The following is a 13,750-nucleotide window of genomic DNA, read 5'->3' on the forward strand; positions in this document are numbered from 1 at the left end:
TTTCAACACCCGGAGACTGAGCCCCACACTGTACACTAATGTGATGGTTACCAAGCATACCTGTCCTGAACTTTGGGTTAATGAGTGGATTGTTAAATGAATTCTCACGTGCTCTGGGCCACACTTTATAGCAGGCTTGCACAAGTCTCCTGCTTAATCTGTGCTGTGTGTGAGAGCAATTTAGAAATCACAAAGGAAATCCTGGAGCCAGGGTTGGGCTGTAAATACACTTTTATGAATTCCTAAAGTGTTCCTTAGCTAGTTTTCTTTTTCAATTTTAACTCCCACTCAAAGCAACACACACTTTAAGTTTCAAAGATTGAATTTTATCACAGTTGAGACCATTAACGGATTGCTCAGCCAGACTGTGTTACTTCACAACAGGCCTGCCAATAATGTTTTCCTGATACTTGGATGTGGGTATTCGAATTTTTCTTAAAATATATTTTGATTTGGAAAACCTCTTTTTTGTTTGTTTGTTTGAGTCTTTTTCCCAATCCCGGTTGAGTCTGGTCTTGCTGCATACAACTGAATGTACAGGAACTGTTATGCAGGATACATACGCATCTGTGTGTTACATACTAGGCAGGGAAGCTTAGCATGTAAGACCTAGTATCCTGACAATAATCCTAACAAAGTCAACTTCTTAGCCAAGCGTGCATATTTAAGGGCCAGTGATCTGACTTGGACACTTAAGTTTATGACAAAGAACATGTAGTGGCAGTTAATTATTAATAGCAACCCAACTTTACAACATTTGCACTAGTTTTGCTAGGAACACATGTGCATGTGAAGCCTCCAAGATGAGCTAGCTATTTAGGAGCTGCCAATCCTTACAGCTAGGTATCTACATAAAAAAGGAGTTTCAGTTCTATGCAATAACAACAAAAGTAAAAAACAGATTGCATAACAAAGCATAAAGAATGATATCACCTCTATTTGTGCCCTCAACTCCAGTTTGGGATGTTAATTGGAGTTAACTCGCTCTTTTTTTCAGTTACCTTTATCTAAATGGCACAGACTTAAATGGAGTGAGTTTATATTAGCATGCCAACTATAATTTTTGATGTAGTTTGCATGTTTATTCACTTCATAAGATTTCATTTGTGAATAATACCTTGTGGCTAAACAAAGCAAGTACTAGTAGAAAACAACAGGGTGGTGGAGCGAATACAGAGTGTAAAGGTAGGTGGACAGTCTTGGGGCAAATAAAATTCAAGCTGTCCCTAGTGTCGTCTACGTGTCCCATAGCAGTACTTCCTGAGTGCTGATAGTGACTTTTGCCTTTTCCTCTCTGTAAATAGGCTTATTTTTCTTTTCTTTTCTTTTAGTTTCTTTTATTTAAGGAAACATCTCATGTGGGAAGACATGACCCTGCAAGTCAATATTCCTGTTATGCTCAAAGCCCAAAGGAATTGAGGAGAACAGGGAACAGTGATGAACAAGCCAGACATACTAGGTTCTAAGCTCAAGTGGGCAACCCAGCTCTTTGAGGAGTTTTGTTTCCTCACAAGAGGGTGCTGGGACAATGCAGGCCTTATGCTAAGTCAATTGACCAGACCTTACCTCTTGCCACCTCCACCCGCCTGACCCAGCTTTGGGTACTGCCCAATAATCTACCAGGGACAAAATAACAAAGGCCAGTCTATTTCTCTCTGCCCTGGAGATGCCATCAGAGGAAAACAGAGCATGTTTTCTTCAAAATCCAAAATATTCAGCTTTCAGCCAGAAGGCCAAATTTGCGAAACTGGAAAGGGTGGGCTGAGATGGGCGGTTTTCAAGGAGGGAGAGTGTCTATAGATTCCTGACTTTGGCTAGAGCTTGGGTTCCTGGAGCCAGTGGGGGTGGGGCTTCAGCAGGAGAGGGGAGGGACCATTGCCAGAGCTGGCTGCCTTACATCAGTAACATTCTCCGCAAGAAGAGCAACAACCCACGAAGTTCTGGGGGGCGGGGTGGAGGTCTTTTCTCTGCCTATGTATTTGTGAAATGTGAAATGTAATTACATGGTTTATTAGATTTGGAGCCAGCGTGCTGATGCTCTGCAGAAATGGAGCTGGCAAACAAAACCAAACCATCTGACCCCAGCCGCCAGGAGAGTCTCCTTGGCTTCAGCAAATCACATTTCTTCTTCACACTTCCCTTGTATACATGACATCTATCTTGTCAGGCTGGGCTTAGGCTCCGCCTCCCTGACGGCAGGATCATTCTCTGTTGTCCGGTCTGCAAAGAGCGACAATCTCAGGTAGCATTTTGATGAAACAGTTTCTGGATTTAGCATTTTATTTTATTTTATTTTTCCCATTGGTGGAAAACAAGTTTAGGGGCTTGACTCTGCATTTCAAAGATCCTAAAGTTTAGTCTTAAAGTACTTTCCCAAACATAATATTACTGTTATGTTTAGTAGCTCATTCAAGTACAATTTGATTTGTTGACCTTTCACATGCTTCCTGCTTTGCAAAGCCAGGTCTCACCTCCCACTGGTCAGTCTGCTCCCAATGGATCTTCTCTCTCTTCATCTACCTTTTCATGTCTAAGATCAATCTGTGCTAAAACATCCACTTTCATCAGATCCAAATTGCAATGTCTACAAAGGCCTCCTAAGCAACCTAAGAAACCTCTCTCTAGACTTGCCTTTCATCGGTTAGAATTATGAGTGAGGACCGCCTGTGGAGCTCCTGTGAGCCTCAGTATCATCAGCTATCACCATACAAGAAAGTTTACTTGGTGCTGTAAAACTCCCTTGAGAAACCTTAGGCTTATCAAGTAAGTATGTCAAGTGTCTCCTGCTTTGTATTCCTTCCATGTTCTAACTTATTTCATGGTGCCCAAATGCTTTTATTGTTTTACTCAGTCCTTGAAAGAATTCCTATTGAGACCTTAGAAAGCCTATGGAAACTTCTGGTGACCAACAGGCAACTGTAAGCCTGCATATGTACTTAACACCATGTGGCAGCTTGTACTAATTCACACATGGGACGCTACTGGGTGTCTAATTTACCCCACGTTTTAAACAACCACCATATCCTACGTGACTCCCAAAGGGTCTGGAAAACAATACTGAGAAATAATAATAATACCGAGAAAGTTCAATTTCCTTTTGAATTTCTTTCCAGAACATACTATCTTATGCTTACAGAGCTCTTCAGAGTTCTCCAACTGTCAGTCTTATTTGGTGGCCACAAAACCTTGGATACTAGGGAGAGAAGATACATGGAGTGATGAAGAGGGACCGCCAGGCTGACGTCATGGTCATTGTGGAAACAGTGCAAGTTATGGAGGACTAGGTTGATATTTAATAAGAACTTAGAAGGTGAATGAATGAAAGAAGCAAGCTAGAACCCCCTTTGGGCTGGGTACATAATTTATCAGGAGTTATAGGAGACTACTATTCTCCTACAAAGCTCCCCCCCCCTTTTTTTTTGAGGAAGGGAAACACTTCAATTTTGAGAGACGTATTAGTAAATCTGCAAAGAGGGATTTATTGGCCTCTATAACTAGGAAGCACAGAGAATGAATTGCATTCTAAGAGGTGACTCAGGGTGCAATTGAAGCCAGCCCTCCCTAACTCCCCTGCCACTGTCCAGCATTTCTCCAGTGCAGCCCTTCCAATGCCAAGGGGAAGCCAGCGCCAGCTTCCTGATCATGGTCCCAATGATAACAGCTATCATTGGCAGAGAGAGCTATATTAGGCTTATGAAACAAAGCCCTGGTCATTCCATCTTAAAATGATGCTAGAGTCATTTGGGGGAAATTCAAGGTGCGGTGAGTGGCAGAGACTGCTTGCTGTCCTGTCATTCTAGCACTGTGGCACCAGGTGACTCTATCAGCTAATTCCCATTAAGTACTTAGCCGCTATGCAATGGGGTTCTCGTTCCTCTGGGACTGCAATCCAAAATAAATGCCTTCTTCTTTAAGTTGCTTTTATCATGGTGTTTTACCACAACAACAGAATAATAGGTAAAACAGAAGTATTTACTAAAATTTTCTGGAAAAGAGAGCAGTAAAGTAGATTGGAAGAAAGAACTAGATAAGCTATTTGAGTTCCATGCCAAGTCACTTGAAAATGCTTATAATAAGTCAAAGTTCATTGATTGCTTTGGGAAATAAAAGAACTTAAGTTTTCACTTGAGAAAGATAGAGAAAAAATTCACAAGACAGAGATGGTGGGTTGCCTTTCCTTTAATGGCAATGCTGGTTTATCATCAAACCCTCTACGTTTTTAAATTTTTATTGTCAACTTAATGCAAACTACAATCAACCTGGAATAGAGAACCTTAAATGGAAAAAAAAAAACCTCCATCAGATTGGTCTGTGGCCATGTCTGTGAGCGTTTGTCTTGATTGACGGTTGACATGGGAGGGTTCAGCCCATTTCAGGCAGCACCACCCCTAGCAGTATTCTTGGTGCTGTATAAGAAATTTAACTAAAAATGACCCAGGAAGCAGCATTCCTTCATGATTTCTGCTTCAGTTCCTGCTTATGCTCTTGCCCTTACTCCTGTTAGTGATGAGCTGTGACCTGGAAACATAAGGTGAAATAAGCCTTTTCCTCTCCAAGTTGCCGTCAGTCACGGTGTAGGATACCCTTCCATCCTTCCAATTTCCCCTTCACTAATCTTCACAGCGTAGTTGGTGTGAGTGGATTTATTGTCAAAACTGGTTAATGGACTAGGCTTCCTAAACAGTGAGCCTGCCGCTGCAGATGTCACAGCTGCGGAAACCGTGCCGACATCTGGTTTGTATTCACCTAATCACAGGGTGGTGATAGGCTCCTCCAACATGACTCCAAAGGCAGAAACATGAAAGAAACAAGGGATAAATGGCTGCATCACACGAAATAGATTCTGAGTGGTGAAAATACCACAGCCAAAATTAAAATATCAAAGACAAGCTGGAGTCTTTATTTTTTTCAATTAAAAGGGCCAAAGCCTATCTTTACAAAACAATTTTATATCAGTGGAAAAGAAAGATGTGCAATCTCACAGAGTCAGACAGAGAGTATAAGTTAGCCATTTTCAAAAGAAAAATATGTACCCTTGATTCATAAGCGTGCTCATACAAATAACAAAAATGTAGCTTACTGTAAAGCAATAATGGAATACCTCTGGTTGATTACTATACTGGGAGAAAAAAGGAAAACAAAGAATTATGTCGTTTGCCAAGTGATGGATAGATGAACATCGCCAGGTACTATTTTGCAGCAACGTTTTGGCACTATGTCCTTACTATGTACACATCCATCTTCAGTGAGTAGTTCACCTCTTGGTACGAATCCTTAAGAAATATCTAGGCAAGTGTGACTACCATGGGTACAGAAGCAACCACTTTAGCTCATTTACAAAATGGAGGAATTAGAAACACCCCCAAATTCAAAGACCAAAGGTTGGTTACAGGAGCTATGTTGTAAAATTCTCAGTAGCCACTAGAAGTTACGATCTGAGTAGGTGTGTGCAGAAATGTAAGGGCAAACTCAGTGTAGGTCCCAGGGAGGCAAAACCACAACAGGAAATGATGCATTACTATGAATCTGATTTTAGCAACACACACAGATGTATAATGCCCGTGTATTTAAAAAAAATCCCCAAAGTGCATCATCCAGCTGTTTTACAAAAGTTAACTTTGGATGGTTGGTTTGCAGGTGTTTCCTTACTGTTCGTGATACTATAATAGAGTGACACAGACTGGGAACTTTACACAGAACAGAAATTAATTTTTCATACTTTTGGAGGTAAAAAAGCTCAAGATCAAGGCTGAGAGTTTGTAAGGCAGCCTGCTTCCTGCCTCTCAAAGGCCCTGGCTCTTCACAAACCTCACACATTTGAGTATTGGAGAGGACACTCTCAAACCAGGCCCATATGGCTTTTGTTTTAAAAAAATTATAACTTCAAATCATATCATTTACAAATATACTTGACTTTTGATTTTGTTTTGTTTTGATTTTAGTGTATTTTTGTTTGTATTGAATTTTGTTATTTGTCTGTTTTTTTAATCTGTGAGGAGGGAGGAGAGAGGGAGAGAGGGAGGGAGGGAGGGAGGGAGAGAGGGAGGGAGGGAGAGAGAGAAAGAGAGAGAGAGAGACAGAGAGAGAGAGACAGAGAGAGAGACAGAGAGACAGAGAGAGAGAGACAGAGAGAGAGAGAGACAGAGAGAGAGACAGAGAGAGAGAGAGAGACAGAGAGAGAGAGAGAGACAGAGAGAAAGAGAGAGAGAGAGAGAGAGAGAGAGAGAGAGAGAGAGAGAGAGAGAGAGAGAGAGAGAGAGAGAGAGAATCAAGTTAGGTGGATAGGGTGGTGGTGGGAACAACTCGGGAGATGGGTGGTGGATAGCATATTCCAATATCTTGTGTGAAACAATTTTTTTAAATTAAAAGTTCACCTTTACATGATAACTCCTTTAAAAAGAAAGTTAGGAAGTGGGGAGATGGCTCACTCTTTTGTGATCACTTGGAACCACTAGACAGGAGCATCTCTCCCATCTAACTGTGACTCTAGAGCATGCCTAGTGATCTGGACCTTCCTGCATTCCCAGGTTGCATCAAAACTTCTCCATCCTCCCACCCCAGCACCGGAGTTCTTGTGAACTCTTGCTCTTGCCGCTTTGGTGTTTGCTGCTCTATTCACCAGCAAAGGCATCCCTCCATTTTTCTCCTAGCAGTTGCCTTAGAGGTTCAACTGTCTACCAGCACTCTACCCTGGGAGAAGAAATCAGTCTTCCTGAGCTCTGGTTTTGTTTTCATTCTAGTGTGTCTAAAGTCTGCTCTGTGGATGCCATGACTCCTTTACTATCTCCATGGCTGACTGCCTGCCCTCACAGTCCGTCCTTCAAGACGGAATTCGGCACTGTGCCCTTGCTGTTGCTGAGACCAAACTCAATCCAAACATGAATCTTCATTGCTCATGAAAGTAACCAGTTCACTCGTGCACAAGAAGCCTACAAAGGACCCTTTCTTGCTTTGTTATTTAGACAAAACCCAACACTTTCATTAGAACCCCAGGTTCTTCTGTGTCTGACACTGCTTTATGCACCTGCTCCTTCCCTCCATCCCTGTAATTCTGCTCCTAGGATGTGGCCACCATGGAAGAATCTGAGTCGAATGGGAATGTTATTGTCTCTAAGTAGGGTGACCAGAACTTTGTGGCTCGGGTTTACTGTTCACTTCAGTCCTGATGTGGGGAGATGTGCAAAGGGAACGTGAGGCACCTCATGCACTTCCTACCGTCCAGCAGTGTGGCCTAATGCTTCCAGCTGCTAAGTTTATGTACCACAAATTATTTGAAAATACCATTTGGATGCATTTATGAGGCTATATGAACCTTTTTCAGGACGTTCCCCCTTCTGATCAGAATGGTGGGATGGCATGACAAACTATGTGCTGACTAGGCAGATGTTCGATTAGAGCTGGCTTTAAGGATATCCCTTAGACTGCACAGATGTGACAGCAGTCAGGGAGCCTTTATTTTCCAGCATGTCTGGATGAGAGTTTCAAGGGTAGAGAAAGACAAGTAGGTATATTATGTGTGCATTTTGAAAGTAAAGTATATTTATTTATTTTCAATATTTTATTAGTTTAGTCATATTACATCTCAATTATTATCCCATCCCTTGTATCCTCACATTTCTCCCTTCCTCCCATTTCCCCCTACTCCCCTCCCCTATGACTGTGACTGAGGGGGACCACCTCCCTCTGTATATGCTCATAGGGTATCAAGTCTCATCTTGGTAGCCTGCTATCCTTCCTCTGAGTGCCACCAGGACTCCCCATTCAGGGGACTGGTCAAATATGGGGCACTATAGTTCCTGTGAAAGTCAGTCCCCACTCTCCACTCAATTGTGGAGAATGTCCTGTCCATTGGCTAGATCTGGGTAGGGGTTCGAAGTTTACTGCATGTATTGTCGTTGGCTGGTGTCATAGTTTGAGCAGGACCCCTGAGCCCAGATCTGCCCATCACAATGTTATTCTTGTAGGTTTCTAGGACCCTCTGAATTCTTCTATTTCCCCATTCTCCTCTGCTTCTCTCACCTAGAGTACCAATAGGATGTCCTCCCCTCTGTCTCACTTTTCTGGTAAGTGAAGACTTTCATGGGACATGCCCCTTGGGCTAGTGTCCAGATATAAGTGAGTATATACCATTTGACTCTTTCTGCTTCTGGGTTAATTTACTCATTATGATCATTTCTAGTTCAATCCATTTGTCCACAAATTTCAGGAATTCTTTGTTTTTAGTAGATGAGTAGTATTCCATAGTGTAAATGTACCACCTTTTCTTTATCCATTCTTCTACCAAGGGACACTAAGACTATTTCCATGTTCTGGCTATTATGAATAAGGCATCTATGAACATGTTTGAGCATATGTCCTTGTTGTGTGCTGGAGCATCTTCTGGTTATATTCCAAGGAGTGGAATAGCTGGGTCTTGAGGAAGCCTTATTCCCAGTTTTCTGAGATAGCGCCAGATAGATTTCCAAAGTGGTTGTACTAGTTTGCATTCTCACCAGCAATAAAGGAGTGTTCCTCTCTCTCCACATCCTCACCAGCATGTGGTGTCGCTTGAATTTTTGATCTTAGCCATTCTGATGGGATGGAATTTCAGAGTTGTTTTGATTTACATTTCCCTGATGACTAAGGAGGTTGAGCATTTCTTTAAGTGTTTCTTAGCCATTCGATATTCCTCTGTTGAGAATTCTCTGTTTAGTTCTGAGCTCCATTTCTCAATTGGGCTATTTGGTTTGGTGGTGTTTAATTTCTTGAAATTTTTTAATATATTTTGGATATTAGACCTTTGTCAGATGTAGGGTTGGTGAAGATCTTTTCCCAGTCTGTAGGCTGTTGCTTTGTTCTATTGATAGTGTTTCCTGCCTTACAGAAGCTTCTCAGCCTCATGAGGTCCTATTTATTAATTGTTGACCTTATAAGAGTTGGTGATGTATGTAATATAGTGAATGAGAATTTAAAAAGAAAAGTGTGGATTTTTTGTTGTTGATTTGGTTTTTAGATGTGGCCATTGTGTGCATGGAAGGTGGCACATCTTCTGGAATGCAAGGGCTTATAGTGGGTCAGGTTACTGATTTTAAACAATTTATAGCACATTGAGTCAAAAGTATTCTGTTTTCATCACATCATATTTGAGATGTTTGAGGCATGTGGGTAAAGGCAGTAACATGTGCTTTTTTATAGGAAAATACAAAGTCTGTATTGGAAATAAATAGCTGTCCTTCAATTAAAAGTGTGGGAACGGAACTTAAAATCATGTGACTTGATGAGCACAGATAAAGGGATGTAGACCGCACTTGATAACAATCAGGAGAAAGCTGCACCTGTGTGAACTCCTTCATCTCTTTATTCATGTTAAATGTGGACACTGAGAAGCAGGTAAGCTCATAGTAACATACACATTTATGATTCATTGCCAACACTGAAAAAGGCAAGTAATAAAAAAAATAGACTAACAATGAAGATGCCAAGGAAGAGTTCGTGATATCTGAGGAAACTGTAGACTACATGATCCCTTCTATGGACTGTTGGCATTCATGCACATATAAGTTCATATGCGAGTTTGTGTATATGTGCATGCAAGTTTTTGTGTACATATGGATGTGTCAATGTGCACATGTGGATTTATTGTTCCTGTGGGGCCCACATGTATATATCCATATACACATGTGCATGTATAGGTGTGTGTATACATGCAAACATGTTTGTACAGATACAACAATTAACCTTCAGAGTCAATGTGGCTCAATTTAAAACCATTTACAGCAATGGTCCTCAGCTTTCCTATTGCTGCAACCCTTTAACACAGTTCCTAATGGTGCGCTGACCCCATAAACATAACGTTATTTTCATTGATTCTTCAGAAACACAATTTTGCTAGTGTTATGAATCATAATGTGGATATCTGTATTTTACAATGATTTTAGCGACCCCTGTGAAAGGGTTGTTGGACCCTCTCCCCCAAAAGGGTCGGAACCCACAGGTTGGGAACCATTGATCGAGAGGATGGGGTGATACACAGCAGAGTGTGTAAAACAAGGAGGGAAAACCCACCCTTAATATGTGTGGCACCATCTTATGGGCTGGCGGCCAAGAGAGAATTAAAGTAGGAAGGAGAGAGCCAGAAGAATATCCACCCTCCCATTTTCTCTGCATCCTGGCCTGCCATGACACAACCTGATCTGCTTGGACATATCTTCCCAACCATGAAAGACTGAGCTCTCCGAAAGCCTAATACAAAATAAAACCTTGCTTCCATTAAGTTGTTTCTGTCAGGCATTGTGTCATGGCGTGAGACAGGGTACTAATACTGAAAACCAGTTCCAAGGGAGTGAGATCATCGCTATGTCTAACTAGGCCTATTTGGCTCATAAGCCTTTCAAACTGGACTTTTGGAGGAATTTGGATGAATTTGGATATTTAAACTATAGAAAAATCTATAATCCTGTAGGATAAAAGTTTAATGGGGGACTCTTATGGGTTCTTAGAAAACAAAAATATTTTTTCATTCATTCATTCATTCATTCATTTTTAAATATAAAAAATAAAATATAATAAGATAAAACAAAAACTATCACATTGAAGCTGGACAAGACAAAGCAACAGAAGGAAAAGAGCCTAAGAGAAGGCACAAGAGTCAGGGACCCACTTGTCCATGCTCTCAGGAATTCCATAAAAACATTGAACTGGAAGCCACACTATCAATACAGAAGATCCGGTACAGACCTATGTTAGCCATGTGCTTGGTACTTCAGCCTCTGAGTTCATATGATATTTGCTCATGCTAATTTAGAAGGCCTTCTTTTCTTTGTGCCCTACATCTCCTCTGGCTCTTACTCTCTTTTTGCCTCCTCTTTCATGGGGTTTTCTGGGCTCTGAATGGAGGGATTTTATGGAGACATCCCATTTAGGTGTTCCAACTGGGTGTTCCAAAATCTCTCATTCTCTGTGTGATGTCTGGCTGCGGGTCTCTGTACTTTTTCCCAACTGCTGCAAGAGGGAACTTCTCTGATGATGGTTGAACAAAGCACTTATCTATGAGTATAGCAAAATATCTCTAGGAGTCATTTTACTGCTACATTTTCTTTTCTTCTTGTTCTTGTTCTTGTTCTTGTTCTTGTTCTTCTTCCTCCTCCTCCTCCTCCTCCTCCTCCTCTTCTTCTTCTTATTATTATTCCTGCATTTCCTAAAGTTTTCATTATCTTACTAATCAGTGTCATGAGCTGGGGAGCAAGTGTTCAAATGCCCAAGCCTATGGGGGACATTTTTCATTCAAATCACCACACTGAACCCTAACCCAACACAGATACAAGAGTGCAAAACTCTCCACCCACTTTAAAGATTTTTCTTTAAGGGAAGAACGCTCCCCAGCATGCTCTGCTTACACTGGACGACCCGTGGAAGTACTTTTCCTGTGGTTAGCCACACAGAAAACAAGGAGCCATGGCAGGCATGGTCTAGGAGATCCAGCTATTGCATAGGCTGGTGGCACACTTTGGCACCATACACGTGGTCGTGGTTTTGCAGTCATGCTGAGTGCAAGAGTTATGAGGACACAGAAGCTTCTACCATGATTTTAAAGGACCATTTTAGAGGGCAGGACATGTGTGACAGTATAAAATGTTCTGCAAGGAGCCTCTGAGAGGATTAGCCATGAAGCTATAAGAGTCAACCCTAAGCCATAAAGTAGACACCAGGATGATAGAGATATCAGGAACATGGAATGTCTATGTATTAAAAGCCATGAGCCATGTTTGAGCTAGTCAAAAAGAGACGCCATGCAGTCTGCAAATGGCAAGACCGAAGGGGAAGGCTATCCATATCAGTAGCAGCTCAGGGAATGCACATTCTCTCTTCTCAGCCTTCAGAGGTTGAGGAGGTAAGGTGACTTAGCCACACACTTTCACAGGTATATGAGCTGGAATAGGAAACCATTTAATACAATTTCACTAAACACACATTAAGTTTCCGTGGAATGTTGTCCAGCTAGATGTCATGTCACAGCTAAATGGAATGTCACAGCTAAATCACCAAATACCACGATCCTGGTCTTTGGAGAACTGGTTGTCTAGAACATATTGGAAATAAATAGAAACCTTGAATGTGAAGGGGAGATGAACAAATGGCCTTGGAGCTGTCAGTCTCTTTGATTCTCTAAATATCTGAACTGCCCTTAAACATGAGAGCCCATGGATGTTAACCCTGCCCAGCTGCTCAGCCAAGTCAGCAAACTCTGAGCCAAGGACATCTTCATTTCCCAGGTAACAAACAATTCAGGCTCTCTGCCATGACAGGCACATTCCAGAGGCTAGGGAACGGAGGAGTGATGGTGGCAAGCTGGCACACAAAGCAACACTTCGCAGGAAGCAGTCCAGCAGACGTGCACAAGGGTCACATTTGCCTCTGTCTAGTGTTTGCAGTTCCAGCATTTGCCAGTCTGCAAACATCAGGGCCTGAGCCTATTGCTGTACACACAGCCTGGACCAGATGCTGGCTGTTGTGCCTTGCTGTGTTTTACAGGGACTGCTGGGGTCTGTCTTTCAAGACTGTTCCTCTCCTTCCTGTCTCCTGACTCTCAACCCTATGCATACCACACAAAAATATCTCAAAGACAACATTTATCAGGTTAAAAACTATTGAAACAGTGTGCCAGGAACATAATGCTATTCATTTGAGTCTCATGAAAAGAAGGCTAGGACCCTAATAGTACGCAGAAATCATTAAGTCCAGAAAGGACTTACATGCCTGATGCAGCACTGTGATTGGAGCTTGTGTCTAGATGTCCCCAGATTCCCAATATCAAACTTCACTTCCAGTACAAAAATAAAGTGACAAAGTACCACGAGGATGTACTTTCTCAAGAGCAGACCTTGAGGTGTAACCTCACCTGACGCGTGCCTGGGACTCGGCTGTTCCACATATCTGTGTGCAGGACAGCTTAAGGGCAGGTTGGGGAAGGATGGCTTCCCACCTTTACTCATTCATGAAGGCAGACCTTTTCTGAGATCTTAAGAACCACTGAAGGCCAAAATACTAAAATCAGGATAAAGAGACATTTCACCTTAATCATTTCTACAAATGCCAAGCGTCATCCTTTCATTGTTCTGTTAAGGAAAATAAAATGATGAACAAACGACTTTGCTCTTTTCACTTAATTTTAAGCTGCTAGTTACTCTCTGTTGATAGGATAAAACAGCAGAACCCAAAGTGACTTGCTGAAGAAAGGGTTTGTGTGGCTCATATCCCCACAGAAAGAGCCTACAGTGGTCTCTAGCATTATACAGCCAACACGCCCACCTTGTAGGAGAAATAGCAGGAGTCACAGTCCAGGCACTTGTCCAAGGACAACAAGTGGCCAAGGCTGTAGAAGCTGGGGGGTTCCATTGAGCACCAAATTCTCACCACCAGTGAGAGATGCTTTCCTCAATCAGAAAATGGAATGATCCATATCTAAGGACATCAGATATAAATGAAAAGTTATGAGGTTTCTTATTATTTTTGCCTCCTGTCTTAACAGTGAGACTAAATATTCTACTGTACAATCAAACTGTCCAGAACAATTCTAGTTATAAGTCTTAGCATACACAGGAACTTTAAATCAGCACATCTGAATTACTTGTGCCTTTATAAAAATGGCACCTTCTCCACAGAAAATTAACTCTGAGCTTTCCCAGTATGTAACTGGTACCCTCAGCTACATGTCTCTGATTCGAGAGTGAATTAACAATCTTCAAGGTCGCTGTGGTGGCAGTTGCCATAT

This window comes from Acomys minous, assembly GCF_964271855.1.
Source record: "Acomys minous genome assembly, chromosome: 10".
NCBI lineage: Eukaryota > Metazoa > Chordata > Mammalia > Rodentia > Muridae > Acomys > Acomys minous.